At 46.4% G+C, this 21,586-nt stretch overlaps 1 long non-coding RNA gene across 1 annotated transcript; it reads left to right on the plus strand.

Moving 5' to 3' along the window:
• Positions 1–3,728: 3,728 nt before the first annotated feature.
• Positions 3,729–20,477, plus strand: LOC118881712. The gene is made up of 2 exons (XR_005016587.1): positions 3,729–3,969; positions 20,089–20,477. It is a non-coding gene; the product is annotated as an uncharacterized LOC118881712 (long non-coding RNA).
• The last annotated feature ends 1,109 nt before the right edge of the window (positions 20,478–21,586 follow it).

Consider the following 21,586-nt stretch of genomic DNA (forward strand, 5'->3'; position numbering starts at 1 on the left):
AGTCAGGCTGATACGCTCACATATACCCTGGGACACTGACAGCCCACCTCCAAGATGCCCTAATTCAGTAACTTCCCCAGTCATTGACTTCGACCCTCAATGCTCTTGCAGAGATAAAGCCGCCTCATGGCTCATGAATCAGAAACGTAAATCCCAGGCCCCAGATACCAATCTTCTAGATCCTCGTTCTGGGAGCTCCCTTCCAAGTTTCCTGCCTCCCCTGGGAGCAGGAAGGACTGAGAGGCCCACACTGCTGTCTGGGTCCCCCGCCCTGCTCCCCAGGACCCCCCTCTGGCCACCACCAGCCCTCACAGGGGGCTGCTCAGTCTGTCACAGCTGCTCAGGCCCAGACAGACTCCATCTCCCAGGTCCCCGTCACCTCCTCCTGTTGCCCTGCCCCGTGCCTCCCCCTCCCCTCGGGGAACAGGCGGAGACAAGGCTTACAGCCCCACAGACCTGGATTAACATTCAGGCGCCTACCACCTACTAGTCGTGACTTTGGGTAAATGATTCTCCTCTCTGAGCCTCAGTTTCCTCTTCTAGAAAATACACAATCAACTTCAAAGGGTGGTCTGAGTATTAAATGAGATGGCATTAGGAAAACATCAAGCGGTGCCCAGCAAGCGTCCATCCCCTCTCCTCCTGCCCCCCTTGGCCTCCCTTTCGTATCTCCTTTGTTTCTCTCCACCCACCTCCTCCCTCTAGAGTGGGCTTCGCGAGTGAGCCACCTGAGCAGTGCACAGAGATCCACTCTCAGGCTCCCGTGTTTGGTCTAATGCTCGGCTGTTCTGAACAAGGGGCCCCACATTTTCGTTTAGGACCGGGCCCTGATAATCATGTGGCCGGTCCCGCCTGCCTTCAACTCATGGCTCACTCTTTTCTTCTACACCCTCCAGCCCTCATTGCCCACCACGAAGACACTTTCATGAACTCCCAGACTACCTGGGGTGGTGGAGCTGGAAAGGGCAGGCCGAGGTAGAAGGATCTGGGACTCTGGAGGCATGGGAGCCTGTCCTCCTTTGCTGGCTGGAAGGGCCGGGCACAGGGATTTGGTAACAAGAGCAAGAGTGGGTGAACTAGTGAGAGAGTGCATGAATGAGTGAGTGGGTGGGTGAATTAATGAATGAGTGAATTAGAGAGTGGGTGAATTAGAGACAGGGTGAATTAATATGTGAGTGGGTGAATTAATGAGTGGGTGAATTACTGAAAGAGTGAATGAATAAGTGAGTGAATGGGTGAATTAATGAGTGGGTGAATCAGTGGGAGAAGCAGCATGTGCTTGAGGGGTGTGTGGAGGCATCCTGCTCATATTCTTCCAACTATTAGAAGCCCTTTCTCTGCCCCGTGTAGCTGTGTTCTCCTCCCTCCATCTTCCCCCTGGAGCTGAGATAACTGAGGTGGGAGTTGGAGGGGGGGGCAATTGTTCTGGAGAAGAAGAGAGGCTGGATTTGGTGTCAGGAGACCTGGGTTTAGGAACTAGCTCTGTCACTATTTGGATAACTTTCTTTAAATCACATCTCTCTAAGGACCTCAACTTTCCAATCTGTTAAATGGGGTGAAGATACTGGCCCAGTTGTTTATTGATCAGGACAAGACCCCAAGGGAGGGAGGGAGGGAGAGAAATTCCATAAGGGCTGATGGAGAAGACTTCAACTCCTGGTGGGTTCCTCCCGTGCTCTGCCAGGAACATCTGAGCCTGGCTCCAACAGCCTTGGGGCCAAGGCTGAGCCGGGCAGGAGACCCAACTAAGGGATAAACACAGAGGAGAAGGAGGGGCAGCCCTGGGAGGGGCCTTCAAGGGCTGACTCCGGGTCCTGCCACCTGTCTGGCACCTGTGACAGGCCACACACAGCTAGTCCTCTCACAAGCCTACACATATGGCATCTCGAGTCTAAGAGGCGCAGTTCCCTATTTCTAAAAATGGGCTGGGATCGCTGGCATGTCAAAGTTTAACGGTAACAAAAATAACAATTTTCAACCTCTACAGATGGCATCTAGATTGAATAAGGTCTATGATCAACTAAGGTCAACCATGCCACACACATGCCTGTTACATGCAAGAACTATCAGGTGGGCAGCCTGCACACGACAAGCTACTCTGTACACAAACAGTGACATACACGCTTTACCAAACGCACAACACGGGTGACCCACTGCCTATGAGGCACGTTCCGGAAACCTATTTCGTACCCCATGTCCCACCAATCACAACCCACCCCATAAGTAAATCTACCCACCCATGAACTAGAACTTGCATAATCTATTACATACACAAATCACCCCACCGTTAGCTGACCCCAAACAATACCTTCTAGATACACGTCCCTCATATAAATGACTGGCCACCTCTAAGATTTACTGGCTCTGTGGTCTCAGGCAAGTTATTATTTCAAAGCCTCAGTTTCCCCTTCTGTAAAATGGGCCTAACTTGAAGTTTGTTGTGAAGATGACACACATCTACACCCACCCCCGCCCCACCCTTAAAGGATAAACCATGGACCTTGAAATCAGAAAGACCTGGGTCAAAAGTCAGGCACTGCCAACTTCCCAAATTCTGTGACCTCAGGTTCCAGCTTTCTTAGCCCTCATTTTGGCATCAGACGGCTTGATACCTTTTCCGCGGGGACAGTATGGGCATTAAATGACCGAGCGTAAGCACAGAGTGCAACAGCAGTGATTACTGTCATCAGTGGCTGACTCCTTGACCTTGGCCACATAATCGGTTGGAATCGGGACCCCCTGCACAGGAGAACTCCAGGGACGGCTTGCCCAGCCCTGAACAAACCCTGGCCTCTACGCCATCAACTCAGCAGTCCTTCTTTATCTCTGGCCCAGCCCCTGGGGCAGTCAGACCCCAGCTCAACATGCCCCAGTTCCCAGGGGAAAACAGAGAGGTCTCAGAGCTCAGCTGGAGGTCCCACCCCTTTTCGTTGTAGATGGAGAAACAGGGCCCTCAGGAAGGGAAGGAGGGGTGTTTTGAGACCACTGTCCTGGGCAGCCAGGGGTCGGGGAGGGGCGGCAGTGGGCAGGGTGCTGAGGCCTCTTGCGTGGATAGTGGTTAAGGGAGCCGCCGCTCTGGACCACAATATTTTTCTTTTAAATGACAATAATGGCTAATGTTTCTGGAGAGATTCTGTGCTAGGCCCAGTGCTAAGAACCTTCCACTCTTCTCTGTTTATCTGTCCCACTTTGTAGGTGACAAAACTGAGGCTCAAAGAGGGGAAGCCACTTGCCTAAGGCCATAATGATGTAACAGGAGGGGCTGTAATTGGAACCCGAGTCTGACTCCAGAGCTTGAGGGCTTTACCCTCTCCACGCTGCCTCCCTCCTGGATCCCTGGAAAGAACCCTGGAATTCTGGAGCGCTGGTGGCTAATGGTTCCATTGCCACGTTACTGCCGGGGAGCTCAGGGGTCTGAGAAGTGAAGGAGCTTGTCCCGGGGCACGTGCAAGTGCAGAGGCGTCCTCCAGACAACAGCCACCACGGGCCGCCTGGCGTCTTCACGTCCCCTGGGCACTCAAGTCCCCGCTATCTCCTGTCTCCCCTCCCCCGCCCACAACCCAGGGAGCGGTGCAGGGAACCCGGGACTTATCAAGACAGAGAACAAAAGTCGTGGGGGAAAGAAGCCAAGAGCCATCTCCACTCCTGGGTAGGGCCCTTCAGTTTCGCCCCTTTGAAATTTCAAATTCCAGTTTGTGGACAAAGTCCTAACTTTCTCACAATATAGGTCCCCAACAACTGACCAAACTCCAGTCCAGGCAGCCAGCAGGCCCAGGGCTGGTGTGGCCTTGCTGCTTCCTTTGGCAGCTCTCGAGGTCTAGGGGGAGGGGTCCTGGACCAACTGGGGTCTGTCAGGTCATCCCTGCAGCCACAGCCCACCCCACAGGGACCCCTGCCTTCCACCAGAGAGGACAGCCCTCTTCCTGGAGCTGGGCTCTGACGCTGGCTGGTGCCGACAGCAGATACCAGGTAGGCCCCCTCCCTCTTCCGGGCATCTTTTCTCACCGCTAGCACTCCTAAAACACGGCTCATCCCACCCTCCTCGTCCTGGGTGCAGGCCATGTTGGCTTAATCCAATCGTAGAACTTCAAGACTGGACAGGGTATCTCAGCCAATCCACCCATTTGGCAGATGGAGACACCGAGGCCCCCAGGGGAGTGGCAGCCAGCTGTAGGCTGAACCTGGGACATAGACCCAGGGCCCCTCATTGAGCCCTGAGGAGGGAGGACACATGCTCAAGGCCATGCAGAGGCAGCAGGGCGAGCTCGGCCTTAACAGGAAGCCCAGGAGCTTGGTGAGGTCCCCTTTGCTTCATCCCAGCCCTCAAGGGCCCTGGCAGTGCCTCTTACAGACCCCAGAGGGTGGAGTGTCTGTTCACTCAATGACTGATGGCCATTCACTGGGATGCCACGGAAGTACTTCCGAGAGGAAGAGGAGGAAGCTCAGGGCCGAAGGCCAGTGGGTTTGGTAGGAAACATTTATGTGGTTAACTGATAACCAAGCCCCATCCTTGGGCCCCTGGAAGCCTCCTTCCTCCCTCTCCTCAGCATGATTAAGACGAACTTACCTGCCTGCTAATCATTGCTGAGCCTGTTGATTTTGCCTTAAAAAATTAACTGGGCATGAGTTTGCGGTTTGCCTCACCCCTAACCCTGCAAAGCAAAGGCCTGGGTGGGCAGGAGGCCGCCGGGTTATGCAAGAGGCCTTCGGCCACCCCACGCACAGCCAGAGCCTCCTCTGCTGCTCTCCAAAGGGTAGGTTTTGCTCAAGAGTCAACAGTCTGCTTGTTTCCCCTGCTCTGGGTCCTGAGCAAATTTGCTGTGTTACCAAAGAGAGATAAAAGCAGCTGGGGGGTGGGGGGGCTGGGACAGCTTTCCAAACAGGGATGCGAAGCGGCCGCTTTGAGCTGGGGATTCTAGAACCCTGCAGTGTCAGAGCCAAGAGAGCCCTTAGGAGGATGCGGCCTAAGGCCTTTCAAACTGGGTTCTGAGGTCCCAGGAGCCAAGGGAGTGTAGGCAGAGGCCCCACTTCACCCAGTGCCTGACTCTTAGGGACACTGTCCCTCAATATTTCATTTGAGAGTGGAGCCAGCTGTTGTTAATGAGAATCAGAAAACTACTGGTCCAGCCTCATCCCCTCACTCATCGTACAGATGGGGAGACGGAGGCCAGAGGGGGGAGGTGATTCGTCCAGGGACAGAAGGTCACCCGGGTGTCCTGAGTCTCCAGTTAGGAGACTCTCTCTGGTACTCAGTGATGTATTCTGGATGTTAGTGAACAAGATGGCACTGAAAGGCCCTTCTTTGCTTTTTACCCTCCCTCCTGGGGCTGGCTGGAAGCAGAGTGGTGCCTGAGAGCCACCGGAAGGCCCAAGTCAGGGGGGTCTCACCTGGCCCTGTGTCCTGTGGGCCCTCTGAGAAGCAGCCATGAGCTGCAAACCAGAGGCTCAAAGTTATAACCCATCTCAGCCACATCCTCTCTCTGGAGGCATCAGGCCACAGAAAAGGATGCAGAGCCCTGCCCTGACTCTCAAGACCTCTCTGAGTCTCAGTTTTCTCACCTGTAAATTGGGAATAGTAATACCTAACTCATAGGGTTGTTGTGAGGATGAAATGGAGTGGGATATATGCAATGATAACCATCGCCAATGTTTATAAAGCTGTTTTGAGGGTTTTCCATGTATTAACTCGTTAATCCTCACAACCACTCTGTGAAGTAAGGCAATGTTTCTATCACTATCTTATAGATCTGGAGCACAGAGAGGTTGAATCATATGCCACAGCTCACACAGCTTATAAGAAGCTGGGATTCCAACCTGAGCAGAATCTGTGCTCCAGAGTCTGTGCTCCTAACCTCCAGGCCACCCTGCCCTTCCAGGGCTGGCACATAGTAAGTAGTCAATGAAAAGTGGCCAGTATGATGATAAAATAAGCTCCATCCCAAGGCACAATTGGGCTGTGTGTATGGACTGTGAGGGCTGGAAGGTGGCAGAAAGAAGACATATCTCTGGGCTGGAGTGGTCAGGGAGGGTTTCCTGGAGGAGGTGGCATCCTGGGCAGAGGGAACATCCAGAAGTGGAGAACATGGTGGGTGAGGGTGAAAGGGCATGGTAGCTACTCTGGCTGGAGAGCAAGGTATTATGGGAGATGCTGACTTCAAGGCTCAGTAGGTAGTGTAGAGAGTGTGGTCGAGAGAATGATCAGGAAGGAAGCCAGGAGGACTTGGGTCTGTGTGGGCGGGGCCTCCCCATAGGCTGCCTTCTGCCAGGTGGCTTGTGACTTCTGGGCTGAGGCTGTTGCTGTCCTCCTGGGTGTATGTTCCTCCCTCCTGGTTATGTTCCTGACTTTATCTGCTGACGTGACTTTGGGAGTTAGATGGGGGCTTCCTCAGACCCTGTCGGGTCTGAAGGGTGCAGGCCCTGGTCTTCAGGTGAGGGATGAACCCACATCCCAGGAACCACCCTTGGGCTCCCCACATCCTTGTTCTGAAGGGCTCTAGGGATCTGCCTGGAGGTCACTGAGATGAAGTGTTTGGGATCCCGAGACTCAGGCCACGGCCACCTCGTACAGTTGTACAGGTTGCTCACTGCACAAAGGTTCTCTGGCTAAGAGGGCAAGTGGAGGTGGAAATCCAGCCCTTGTTCCACTTACCAAGCCAACTGCCCATGGAGATTTGCCCGCTCAGAGGGGGGCACCATTCACTTATTTTCACAAAGGCTCCATGTGAGCACTGTTCCAGCTCTGCTTCCAACCACTGTGTGACCTTGGGCAAGGTCATTTCCCTCCTGGGCCTTGGTTTCCCATTTGAAAAGTTGTCTAGCATAAAGCAGAAATTCAACCCTGATGGTGAATTAGAATCACCTGGGACCTTTAAAAACTACTGATGCCCAGGCCCCACCACAGTCCAATGATCAAATCTTGGGGTGGGGGTGAGTGGTTGCTGGCTATGAGTATTTTTTAAAGTTCTCTGGTGATCCTGATACACAACTAAGATTGAGACCTACCACAGGAGGGCTTAAAATTTGGGAGCTGGAAAGGCCTAGATGTGCATCCAAGTTCTACAGCTTCCTAGTTGCAACTTCACGAGGCTCGTTGAATGGAGAACCTAACGGAGAACCTAATAGAATGGGAACCTAATAGCTTCCTCATAAAGTCAGAATGCCAATTCAACGGGATTCTACTCAGACAGTGCTTGGCACTGTGGTGGGCATGTAGGGAGCTCCTGATTCTTGGTACCGATGACTATTATTTTGCTATTGGCAAAATGAAATCGGCTTAAAACAAAGGGCCCTTCTAGGTCAAGGATTCAGAGACTCGGGGTCAGGCTTTCTCGGTTCCTGAGTCAAGTCCTAGTACATGGGTCTCCATCTTGGCTGCATACCTGTCACAGTATTGAGGTCTGAGCGATTATTCTGATGGTTTGATATTTTACCCAATCTATTAAAACACTTCAATTTCTTTTGGAATCGGTACTATGTGCACACGATTCAAAAGTCAAAACAATATAAAAGGTGCACTTTGAGAAGTCTGGCTTCCACCCCCAACTCCTGTCCACCAGTCTACTGCCCTCTTCACTGTAGCTAATCACTTCCCTTAACTTTCCCTGTACAGACCAGGCAGCGTATGGGATCATACGATATCATCCCCCATCTCTTAAACTGTTCTGCATCTCACTTTGTTCATTTAATAGCCTAACCTGGAGATTTTTCCATAGCAAATGAGAACAAGCTTTGAGGATGGAAGGGTTATTGCCCCCTTCACAGGTGAGGAAACTGAGGCTCACGCTGCTGAGTCCAGAGCACTTGAACTATCGCTACTTGGCTCCAGAGCCGGTGTTTGTTCCCCTGCCCCAGTGTGGCCTTCCAGGAAGCCTGACCCAGGAGTGCTTTGGAACTGGGCCTAAATCTCTCCAATGCAGGCCTGGCAGGAGGAGGTGGGGTGGGGATGGGCTCTCACGGCCCCCACCATATCCAGGCCCTGAAGTCACAGAGGGGCTGAAGCGTGGAACAAAAAATGTCCAAAGTCATCCTGATAGTGACCCAGTGAGGGGATGTCCCCTGGACGGGACAGTTAGGGCCCGGTGGCCATGCCCTCCAGTGGAGTGGAGCCTGCCAGGGACATTCTGGCAGGCTCAGACTATGCAGGTAGCAAGGGAGGGCAGGAGGAGGGGGAGAGGTGGGGAGGTAAGGGAAGCATGGCTGATGGGACAGGCCCAGGGGAGAGAAAGCTGAGGGGACCCCATTCTTGGAGGTCAGGAAGGAGGATGTGGGATTCATGGCAGAGGGGGCAATGACATTTTAACCAAACATTTTCTGCTCAGGCAACCCCAGGGATCCCTCTGGATTCCTGACCTGCTTCAGTTCACTGACTCACTGACTGGGGACAAGTCACTTTCCTGTTCTGTGCCTCAGTTTCCCCAAAGCAAAATGAAGCAGATTAGGAAGCTGGTCTTTAGGTAGCCTTGAAACACCCCTAAAAGACTCTGTAAGGCTCCCCTCGCCTTGTTGACAGAATCTGGATCTTGCCTTGATCAGAACGGGGTCCCCCCATCAAGACCCTGGGTCTTCCTGGGTTGGGGGCTGGGGTGACAACATCTCTATACTGCTCCAAAATCTGGACTCCTCCCTAGGTCCTGTGTCTCTCTCCCACACCTCATCCTCCTTTCCAGGTAGATGTGGAGTCAGGATCATACCTGGGGTTCCCGGGGGAAGCCCTGCCCCAGTCTGACATCCTCCTCCTGGTGTTATGGGGTCTCACACAGTGGGCAACCTCTTCATCCTTAAGGGAGCTCCCACAGCCACTCTGGCACCCAAGACCCTGCGAGGGCTGCCGGGCAGAGTTAATCTCTTAATACTAGTCACAATGAGATTTCAGGGATGGAGGGAGGCGGTCTCCATGGAAACTGCAGACCAGCCCAAGACCCATGCAAGGAATTAGCCTCAGGGCTCAGTAAGGGACTCCTAGAGACCCAACCCAAACAGGAACAGGAGACACAGTGGCCTGAACTCCTGTGTCCTGCTCCAGCCCTCCTGCTGTCTCTCTGGAGGGCCTGAGACAACCCATACCCCTCGTACTGCCTCAGTGTTCTCCTGTTAAACTGGACGGAGCCTCTTTCACAGGGAGAGCCCTGCCACCTTTCTGGGCCTCAGTTTCTTCATTCTCCAGTTGGGGGTTATAATTCTTAACCCAGAGCCTTTTCAGAAGAGTTCAGACTTCAGAATCTGCTTCATCTAGGCCTTTTTCACTCAGACTGTCAACGTAGGCCAGGCATTTCACTTCTCCCAGCCTCAGTTTCCTCATGTATACAATGGGCACAATCACTATGGCACCTGACTGGTGGGTACTGATGCTCAGCGACAGAGTCTCCTTCTCACCTCTTTCTGACTGCCCCATCCACACTGTACATCTGCCCTCCACCCCCACCACTTGCAGCTTTCAGAATCCCGTAGCCCCTGCCTTGTCTCTGGCCTTTGCACATGCCATACCTTCTGCCCAGAGCAGCTGTCACACCTCTCTCTTCGCCTCCTCATCCTCCAAGTCTCATCTTCATCTTCCTCCAGGCAGTCCTGCTGGCTTGGACAGGTCAGGGCTCCCCCTCGGTGCTCCCACAGCCCCTAATACTTTATATCATCAAAGTTTAATCACATGGTGGTTACTGGTTGTCTGCCTCTTCCACTGGACTATGTCTCATTTTACCCTTATAGTCCCACGACCCAGCTGGCAGTTAATATAATGGGTTGGATGAATAAATGAGCGAAGGATTGAAGGAATTTGCCCAGTCAATCATTCGACATTTATTCAGCACATGCCATGTGCACTACTGTGGGTGCTGGAGATGAAGCAGTGAATTGGTAAGATCCCTCCCCAACAGGGTTGCTGTTTTAGCAAATAAAAACACAGGATGCCCAATTACATTTGAATTTCAGATAAACAATGAATAATTCTTTTAGTACAAGTATGTACCAAATAACACATGGGACATACTTATATCTTTTAAAACTTCTGTTGTTTATCTCAAATTCAAATGTAACTGGGCATTCTGTATTGGATCTGGCCACCCTCTTCTCTCCCTCACAGAGATTACATCCTGGTGGAGAGGTGCGGTGGTAACAGACAGGAGGAAGTAAATAAATAAAAAATAAGAGAATTTCAAATAGTGGTTAAGTGCAGGGAAGACAATGAAACAGTACAATGTGATAGCGCCTTGGGATGGTAGGGGGTAACTGTGGATACGGTGATCGCCGAGCTAGTGACCTTGACCTTCATGAGACAATTCTAAGCTCCAGTGAGATACTACTTTGGAAAAGTTCTTTGAAGATCTTAAAGGGAGTGTAGGCTGTAAACATTGGTGGCTGTTAGTTGAGAGGAGGGCTACGAGGCAAGCAGAGGGCGCAGCCGGGGGGCGCTGCTGAGTCTCACCTGACAGATTACACAATTTTGCAATTTGGATCTGGGCCTTCACAAACCTTCGCGAACCCGCAGCCGTCGGTCAGCCAATGCCCTCTGCGGGGCTGAGAGCCAGAGGAAGGGGCCAAAAGGGCTGTGCAGAGAAGCGTGGCCACCTGGGCCGGAGCTGAGAGCCCTGACGCTGTCCCCCCACGCCCAACCGTCCCTCGGTGGCCCTAGGACGCAGGGCAGCACCTGCGCGGCTCAGATCCGGAGGGCCTCCGGGAGGAAGCAGCCCAGATGCGCCCCAGCGCCGCGTTTTGCGTGTCCTGGGCTCCTCCTAGTGGCCAACGCAGGAACTGGCGTACAGAAACCTTTAAACAACCGAGCGGGCTTCACCAATCACAGCGGAGGTCGTATTACAAACCCACCAGTCACAGGCCCAGACCGACTACGACTCTCCAAACTCAGCGGAAGACAGCTCGACATGATCACCAATCACAACTCGCTGGCTTTAGTTACGGGGCATGCTAACTTTCCTCCTATCACACATCCACACGTGGTCACTGCACCAATCAGAACGCAATATTTAAAAACTGGTTTCCTAAGGCGGGCACCGCGCTGCCATTACACCATCTAGGGAATTTATATTCCCAACTTCCGGTCCCAATGTACAAGCGCCTTCAGTGAGGGTCCCAGGCTTTGTGCGGGTTCTATGTGGAAGCCCATGGTTGCATTCAGGGGCATTCATATATCAATATTTAATGATATATCATTAAATATCCTCCCCGCATTATAAAAATTAATGTGTGGGTCCAGGAGAGTGGGAAAAGCATGACCTTTGGCGTTAAACACACCTGAATTGGAGTCCATTTACTAACTTTGTGAAGTAGGACAATTCACTTCCCCTTCCTCAGTTTTAAAAAAGAACAATAATAATATGTTGTCATCGTCCATCACCCCACCCCCAACTCAGTTATTCAAGCCAAAATCCTGGGAGTCATTATCTTTGTGTCCTTCCTCCCACCCCTGCCAGCTCTTCAGAAAATCTAGTTCTTGCTGCCTCCAACAGTATCTCAAATTTTCATCATCTTTTCATCTCCACCACAGCCAACCTTGTCCCCATCCCCCATCATCTCTCCAGGTCTGCAAAAGCTCTTTTCACTTCTCTTGTTTTTCTGCTCTGGGTCTTCTACCACCCACTCTATAGCCAGGGGCCAGGGATGATTTTCTACAAGCAGATTGGAATAGGTGCCTCCCTTAAACAGTTAAAGCTTTTTATGCATTTATACTAAAACTCATAGAATTCAAAACTCCCATGAACTGTGAGGCCTGCATGACCTTGCTTCTATAGCCCTACATTTCTAACCTCATCGTATTCCATTCACTCCCATCCCGGCGGCTGCAGCCACACTGGCCTCCCCCACCCCCATCTCAGGGCCTTTGCACATTCTTTTCTGGTTCCCTGGAAAATGGTTGCTTGGTTCGTTGCATGGCTGGCAAAGAAAAAAAAAAAAGAAAGATCTTTCAGATCCCTATTTAATTGTCACCTTGTCTGGGAGGACTCTCCTACATATTTATGTAGGTTCTTCCCATCCTTCACCCTTTACTCTCTGTCCCTGTACCTGATTTTTCTTCTTACCGCCTATCACAATTTGAAATTACACATATGTATGTTACTTGTATATCTATTTCTATCTCTTCCACCCCCATGAAGGAGATGAACCTTGTCTGATGTGTTCCCCAGGGTACACCCCACATCTTTTACAGTTTAAAATTAAACACATAACAAGCACTTAATCGATATTTGTTGGATAAATGACTGAAAAGATTTGGGGGGGAGAAACTGATACAATGTACATGAAGTGCTTAGTACATAGTATGTATTCAGTGAAAAGGATTCCATGTTTTCAGGGAAGTAAAATTTAAAAAAGAGATTAAAAGTCATATGTGCTCCTAGGTTTGGAAGGGTTTAAACTCTTGTTTACCAGAATTTCTTGACCTCAGCACTACTGACATTTTGGGCTGGATAATTGTAATGGGTGGCTGTTCTACGTGCTGTAGGATGCTTGGCAGCCACTCTGACCTCTACCCACCAGATGCCAGTAGCACCTGCCCCCCTCCCAACCTATGACAATGAAAAGTATCTCCAGACATTGCCAAATGCCCCTTTGGGGGTCTCAAAGCATCCCCAATTGAGAACCACTGTGTTAGGCCTCTAGACTTATAGGAAATTTTCTCCCTATAATTCAGTGTTTCTCAAATTTCAGTGTCCATAAGAATCATCTGGGGTCATTAACAAAAATTCAGATGACTCAGGTCCCACCTCCAGGTTCCAGGGTCAACAGCTGGCCCAGGCATCACATGTTTGATGAGTTTCCAGGTGCTTCTGATTCAGGGAGCCTGCAGGAAAACTCCTCCAGGAAGCCTCCCTGATAACCTGATAACCAAACACTGTGTGAGGCTCCCTATCCACTTGGACCCTGTCCTTGAATTCCTTTCCTTTCCGATTACCCTTCCCTGGATATATTTTCAAAGTAGTGACAGAACCAAATCCTAGCTCAGGCAAAGCCCAAACTGCCACATCTAACTTCAGGGAATAAACAAAATCTGACCACAAGGTTCAGCGAAAACCGCTTACGAAATGAAGGCACCCCCAACCAAAGGAATCGTGGGTCGCTGCTTGGGAGAAGTATCAGTGTAACAGAATGGTACTGTCAGACTGTCTTCTCCCTGGTGGACCACTGTCCCTTCTCTGAGAACAGGTGTTGAAGACCACTTGGTGGGGCTGGTCTTAGTGGTCTAAGACTGGTCATGACTCAGTCTACCTTTCCAGAGCCATCTTTCAGGCTCCTTTACTCATAGCCTACCTGTGGCTTGACTATTCCACGTCCTTCTTCTGAGGCACGTGGCAAAATCATACTTTCTTGCTGCCTTTAAAGTTAGACGTGCCCACGTGACTGGTCTTAGCCAATGAAATGTGAGCAGAAACGATCTGCGTCACACCTGGGCGGGAGCTTTAAGAGTCAGTGCTGTGGTTGTTCGGAAGCAAGTGTACCTATGGAGTCACCAGGACGAGGAGAGCGGCCCGCCGACTCACGTCAGACAGTGCAGTAAGTGAGCGATAAATATCCATAGAGTTAAGCCAGTGAGACTTGAGGCTTTCTTTCTTTTATTATCGCAGCGTAACCTCATCTAACGTGACTGAGTGCGGTCTTTTCAAAGCTTCACTGATTTTCCTATGACCATTATGATTTTTATCATTTCTGAAAACCACCTATGCTATTACTTAACATTTGGCTTACATCAACTCACTTATTTTTATTTAGATTTATTTTAGAAGGAAACGTTATTACTTCCAAATCAAATACCAATATCATAAGTAGAAAGCAATGGGAAAATAAGCAGAATAAAATAAACCATTATATTACGTCCTGAATTAATACTGTTGCCTTTCAAAGTCTCTGGGCCCTGGGTCTGTTCTCTCTTTGTTAAAAAAAAAAAAAAAGGAGGACAGTCACTGTGTGTCAGTCTTTTGGCCTCAAAAAGCTGGCTGAGAGGGACTTCCCTGGTGGCGCAGTGGTTGGGAATCTGCCTGCCAGTGCAGGGGACACGGGTTCGTGCCCTGATCTGGGAAGATCCCACATGCCGCGGAGCAATTGAACCCCGTGTGCCACAGCTACTGAGCCTGTGCTCTAGAGCCCGTGCTCTGCAGCAAGGGAGGCCACCGCAGTGAGGGGCCTGCGCACAGCAACGAGGAGGGGCCCCGCCTCTCCGCAACGAGAGGGCCCGCCCGCAGCAATGGGGACTGAACGCAGCCAAAAATAAATTAAAAAAAAAAAAAAAAAGCTGGCTGAGATTGTCAGATGTTTGGAGGAAGCCCAGTATGGAGGCTGAGAGCACAAATTCTGTAGCTCGACTTTCTGGGCTTGAATTCTGGTTCTGCCCTAGCTGTGTGATCTTTGCTGAGCTCCTTAACTGTTCTGTGACTGTTTTCTCATTTGCAAAATAGGGGGGATAATGATGTGTGTGTCATTGGGTTGCTGTGGGGATTATTTGTGTTAATGTAGAGAAAAGGCTTAGAACTGTGCCTGGCACGCAGTACTTACACAGGTGTTAGCAATAAAATAATGGCAGGAGCAAGATCAGGTGGGTTTGGAGAAATGTTTGAACTCAAGGAAGAGGAAAGAAAAATCCTCCACATTGGCCAAAAATAAATCACCTGGACAGTGTGGATGGGGGGCGGGGGGGAAGCTGCCTTAGCAGCAGGCGACGTGACCAAGTTCTAGAGGTTTCACTTGGCAGCGGCTGCCCAAACCTCTAACCCCGGTCTCATGTGTCATTAGTGAAGATGTAGTGCTCGGGGACTTCCCTGGTGGTCCAGCCGGTAAGGCTCCGCGCTCCCAGTGCAGGGGGCCCGGGGTCGATCCCTGGTCAGGGAACTAGATCCTGCGTGCATGCCACAACTAAGACCCAGTGCAACCTAAATAAATAAATAGATATTTTTTAAAAAAAGATGTAGTGCTCAGGTCAAAGGAGCTAAGAAGCCCTCTGTATACATGGACCATACACAAACAACTGTGTTTGATTTCAATTTTAATAGAAACACTTAAAATTTTCCTAGGATGGGACAGGGTGAGAAAACCATACCCTTTAGAGAATAATTGAAGATCCAAAAGGGTTCTGGACTGACTGTTGGGGAAGAGGAGAGGGGCAGTGTAGCAGAGTGGTCAAGGCTACTGCCTTTGAAATATCAGTGGTACCATTTACATAATTGTTCAACCTTGTGAAAATGATAAGTTCTTCAAGCCTTATTTGTTTCATCTGAGAAACAGGAATCAATAATAGGACCTCTTCATAGATTGCTTTGCGGAATAAATGTGATAAACCTTATAAACCCAGCACATAGTTGCCCACCATGAAGTTGTGTTATTTACTGAATTCAAAGTACTTTCCTTTGGAAAAGGGTGTTCACCTATTCTCAGAGCCCCAGAGGACAAATTAGGACCAACAGATGGATCGTATAGGGAGGAAGATTTGTGCTGAAAACGAAGAAGATTTTTCTACTGGATACAATGATACTACCAGGGAAAAAGCTGCTTTATTAAGTAGTGAGTGTCCTGTCACTAGAAGTATCAAACCCAAGCTAAATGACCACCTGTCAGAGAGGATGGTGAGAGGATTCTAGCAATGGATCAAAGGTTGAATCAAAGTAGCATTTCCGGGCTTCCCTGGTGGCGCAGTGGTTGAGAATCTGCCTGCCAATGCAGGGCACACGGGTTCAAGCCCTGGTCTGGGAGGATCCCACATGCCACGGAGCAACTGGGCCCGTGAGCCACAACTACTGAGCCTGCGCGTCTGGAGCCTGTGCTCCGCAACAAGAGAGGCCGCGATAGTGAGAGGCCCGCGCACCGCGATGAAGAGTGGCCCCCGCTCGCCGCAACTAGAGAAAGCCCTCGCATAGAAACGAAGACCCAACACAGCCAAAAATAAATAAATAAATAAATAAACTTGAAAAAAAGCCACAAGCAAAAATTAAAAAAAAAAAAAAAAAAGTAGCATTTTCCTGCTGTAAAAGTCTTAAATAAAATGTGATCCAAACCAAATTCATGTTGGAAAAACTGGATATTCACATGTGAAAGAGTGAAGCTGGACTCTTAGCTTACATATATAAAAGAATTAGCACAAAATGGGTTAAAGACCTAAGTGTAACAGTTAAAACTATAAAACTTTTAGAAGAAAACATGAGGGAAATATTCACGATGCTGGATTTAGCAATGATTTCTTAGAGATGACACCAAAAGCATAGGTAACAAAAGAAAAAATAGATAAATTGGACTACATTGAAATGAAAAATTTTGTGCACCAAAGGACATTATTAACAGAGTGAAAAGGCAACCCATGGAATGGGAGAAAATATTTGCAAATCATGTCTGATAGGGGTTAATATTCAGAATATATAAAGAATTCCTACAACGCAACAACAAAAAACCTGATTTTAAAATGGGCAATGGATTTGAAAGACATTACTCCAGAGAAGATATACAAATGACCGAGAAACACATGAAAATATGCTCAACGTCACTAATCATTAGTGAAATGCAAATCAAAACCAGAATGAGATAACCACTTCACACCTATTAGGATGGATAATTTTTAAAAAAAGATAATAAGCGTTGGTAAGGATGTGGAGAAATTGGAACACTTTCTCACTGCTGGTGAGAATGTAAAATAATGCAGCCACTATGGAAAGCAGTATAACACTTCCTTAAAAAATTAAAAATAGAATTACCATATGATGCAGCGATACAACTTCTGGGTATGTACCCAAAATAATTGAAAGCAGTCTGGAAGAGATATTTTTACACCATTTCATAGCAACATTATTCACAATAGCCCAAAGGCAGAAGCAAGTGTCAGTTAAGAGATGAACCGAAAAACAAAATGTTATGTATACATACAACAGAATATTATCCAGCCTTAAAGATGAAAGAAATTCTGATACATGCTACAACATGAATGAACCCCGAGGACTCTTTGCTAAGTGAAGTAAGCCAATCACAAAAGGACAAATGCTGTATAATCCCATTTATAGGGGTACTTTGAGTAGTCAAATTCGTAGAATAGGATGGCGGTTGCTGGGGGTTGGGAGCAGAGAAGCTTGGAGAGTTATTTTCTAATGGAAACAGATAAAAAATTTCAAGAGTTGGGTGGTGGTGAAGGTTGTATAACAATGTGAATGTACTTGATGCCTCTGAATAATACATTTTAAAATGGCTAAAATGGTAAATTTTATGTATATTTTACCACAACTTTAAAAAATTTCATCAATGTATAAAATATATGTATTTCATCCGGACAGATTTAGGTTTAATTCCAAGACTGCAAGGATGGTTTAACATTAGAATGTTACTAAATTAGCAGACTAAAAGAGAAAAAAATGTGATTATCTTAGTAGATGCACAAGAAGCAATTAAGACAATTCAACATTGTGATTAAAAAGCAAAGAAGCAAAACTTCTAGCTTACTTAGAAGAAACTTTTTAAAACCCAGTAAAAATTACCTACCAAAAACCTAAAGCAGATATCTTACTTTAAAAGGCCAAAGTCCCTTTAAAGTCAAGAATAAAACAAGGTTGCCCACTGTGGCAGAGGCTGCAAGTTGTCTGTTCTGTATTATATAGTCTCCTTGTCTTCCTTTGTAATAGAACCTCCAATTTTCATTTGAACACATGGATGCCCCTCAAAAAACTTATCTCAAGCATTCCTTAAAGCTAGGGGAGACCATGTGAATATGTTCTGGCCAATGAAGTATAATCAGAAATGTAATGTGGCAGCTTCCAGGAACTTTTTTAAAAAGACAGCTGGAACATGATTTTACTCCTTTTTCTTCTTTGTCTCTTGCTCCTTCTTTCTGCCTGTAACATGGCTGTATGGTTGGAGCCCTGGCAGCCATCTTGGACCATGAGGATGAAGACCTCATGGGGATGAAACGAACCTGGGTTCCTGAGGACTGTTTTGGGGAAGAACCACCATACTAACCTTAGATTGCCTCCCTCTGGACTTTTATAATCTGAGGAGTAATCTTCTATTTTGTATAAACTACTGCTATTTTGTGTCTCAGCTACTCATAGACAAACTAAGCCCTATTTGAAATACCCATTATTACTGCTTCTCTTTGATATTTTACTAGAGACCCAAGCAATACAATAAGATAAGAAATTAAAAACAGATCTAATAAGAGAATTTAACAAAATTGTTGGATACATTTTCAGTATGTCAAAAGCAGTTGGTTTCTATACACTAATATCAACAAATGAGAAGATTCAATTTAAAAAATTATTTATGATAGCAATAGCGATTATTGCTAGGATTAATCTAACAGAAGACCTTTATGTATTAAAATTATTGAACTTTACTTAAAAAACATAACAGCAAACCTATATAAATGTATCATGGTCAGAAGGATTTTTGAAAATTATAAAGGGAAACCTCATTAAAAGGAAGTCAGAAGGCCAGAAGGGGGAGCTCTCATGCACATACTACTTAATCTCAATACAGATCCCAACCGGAAGAGATGTACCTTACATCTCTGGAAGAAAGTGACACTACTTTACTACTGGCAGCAGGAGGAAGAAAGATTTTCTCCTTGCCTGGCAACAGCTCAGCCAATGAGAGACTGTCACAACTCAGCCAATGAAAAGCCACTGTACTTCCAACTCCCAGTTTCCTCTAATGGACTGTTTGTTTATACCAGCCCATCCCAACTTCATCTTCTCCTCTATAGAAGAGTTTCCTCTCCCTTAGTTTACCAAACTTGCATATAGTTCACCACAGTTGCATGTCCCAAATTGCATTTCTTTGCTGCTCCCAAATAAACCCATTTTGCTGGTAAAAATAACTGGCTCTTTTATTGTCTTAGGTTAACAGCTTCATTATGCAAAGATGTCAGTTCTTCCCAAATTAGTCAATAAATTCAATGCAATTTCAATTAGAAGCTCAACAGCACGGTACTTGGCGAATTGCAAGCACTCAAAATATGTTAGTTGCCTTTATTGAAATCCAGTGGAGACAAATAGGCTGTTGGTCTCCAAACTTTGTTCTGTTCTGTTCAGTCTCATCTTAAAATTTATGTGAATGAGCAAAGAGAATAAACAAGATAATTTTTAAAAAAACAACTGTAATATGAGGAGGACATGCTCTATGATACATAAAGCTATAGTTTCACTGTCCAATATGGTGACCACTAGCCACATGTGGCCATTGAGCATTTGAAATGTGGCTAGTTCAAACTGATGTGCTGTAAGTGTAAAATACACATTGTATTTTGAAGCCCTAGTATATAAAAGAAGAAAAATATCTCATTAATTATTTTTGATTGATTAAATGTTGAAATAATATTTTAGCTATTTTGGGTTGAAGAAAATATTAAATAATTTTAACTATTTCTTTTTTGAGCTTAAAAAAATTAAATGTTTTATTTTCGTATAATTGTATCAATAGATTCACTTACCTGTTGTTTTTTTTTTTTCATTGTTTAAATGTGGCTACTAGAGGTAAGTGGAACAGTATAGAGAGCCTAGAAACAGATCTACATATGTCTGAAAATGAGGGACAAAAACAATGGCATTGCATATCAGTCAAGAAAGGACGTCCTAGTCAGTAATGGTCTGGGTCAATTGGTTATCCATATGAAGAAAAATATAATGGCATCTCTATTTCATATCACACACAAAAATCAATTCCTATGGAATAAAGACCTATGTATGAGAAATAAAACTTTAAAAATTATAGAAAACGTTTAGCATAATATCTTAATGATTTCAGGGCACTGCAAAAAACAAAAAGCACACACTATAAAGGAAAAGATTATTAAATTTAATGATCTTATTTATAATTTAACCAAAACTTAACTACATTACACTTGTAAACTTCTGTACAACAGAAAATACTCTAAAGAGAGCGAAAAAGACGAGCTACAGACTTGATTTAAAGGTATTTTCCACTAATAACTGAAAAAAGGGTCTGTACTGAGAATAAATAATTCCTTCGAATTGTTAAGAAAAGATAAATAAGGCAATAGAAAAATGGGCAAAGGATATGAACACACACACTCACAGAGGAAATTCAAATGGCAAAAGGAGCCTTTCCCTCTCTAGCAATATGGGAAATGCAAATTCTCATTTTACATTCATCATCTTTCAGAGTCAAGTGCGGAGGAAGGTGTGGCGCAACCAGAACTCCTAGATGCTACTGACCAAAGTGACAGTTGGGGGGCAAGATCGAGCAATTTGCCAACATCTCATCAAAGTGAAGATGCCCACTTCCTGAAATCCAGAAATTCCACTCCTCCACATTATCCTAGAGAAACTCTCACCCACAGGTATAAGAATGTTCTTTGTAGCTTCGTTTAAAATAGTGAAAAGCTGGAAACAACTCCATTGTCAAAAACTGGAATAAATATACTTTGGGATGTTCCTTCACAGCATTTTCAGTGAGTGCCCTAGTGCTGCTTGTAGCTGCATGGGAAGATCCAAAAATAAAAGGAAGTTGCTGAAGGATACATACAACATTTGAATAAGTTTTCCAGATATGCAAAATAATGTTATATATAGTTTATGTAGCCATGTAGAGTAAAAGTATAAAAACATGTCTAGCAATGATGAACAGCAAATATTGACAGGGGTCACCTCTGAGAAGGGTGGCAAAACAAGGGATTGAGGAGGAGTACAAGGTGGGGCTTCAAGTCTAAGTGGAATGTTTCATTTGTCATTAAAACAAACAAAAAATGAATCAAATGAAAATATGGTCATGCATGTAGGGCTCGACAAAACTGAGTGATGGGTACATCAGTGTTCACAATGTTATTCTCTCTACTTTTCTGCAATATTAGGGAATAATTACAAATTTTTTAGAAAGGAGAAAGATAGTGAAAAAAATTAACTGTCTTTCTACATACCAGCAACAATCTGCAATGTAACTGTTAAATCATACTATTTAAAATACCTCTACATTTTTTTTTCTTAAATCTAGGAATGTATTAAGCTAGAGAATTTCTCTGTTGGGGGGCAGGAAGAGCTTTCATGGGTGTTGATGTTTTCAAGGGGCTCTGTGATGAGCTAATGTGATCACACTGGAGGTTTCTCTTGGAGTGCCCGAGGCATTCATTGCCCTGTGTTAAGGTCTCTGAGAAGTTCTCTGATAATGAAATTTGTACAGCTTTCTTTAATCCAACATTTTTCAGACATCTCAGGATAGAATCCTCCTTGTCTGAGCGGTCTCGCCTTGGGAAAGGCTGACCTAGTCACCTCCAAGTTTCCTTCCAATCCTCACCATCACCGTTCTAGTTTTGGCTCTGCCACTAACGTGCTGTATGACTTTGGCCAAATCATCTTTCTTCTTGGGGCCTCAGCTTATTAAGATATTAAGTGGGTGTGTGAAGTTTATACTCTAAGATTCTCTTACCTGTTTCCAGCTCTAAAACCCCATGTTGGAGCCCGGCCCTAGGATGACATTTCCACTCAATTTTATTCCTCTTCACTCAACTATTTATGATTTAACTGAAGCAGGTTCATGGTAGAAGAATTACAAAAATGCACAGAAGTGAAATAAAAAAGAATTAAATTTACTCCACATGCCAATGTATGCCTTTTTCGAAAGGTATGATGATTGCTAGCATTTATGGAACATTTATGTCCAAAGC

The sequence above is a fragment of the Balaenoptera musculus genome, chromosome 15 (genome assembly GCF_009873245.2).
Source record: "Balaenoptera musculus isolate JJ_BM4_2016_0621 chromosome 15, mBalMus1.pri.v3, whole genome shotgun sequence".
NCBI lineage: Eukaryota > Metazoa > Chordata > Mammalia > Artiodactyla > Balaenopteridae > Balaenoptera > Balaenoptera musculus.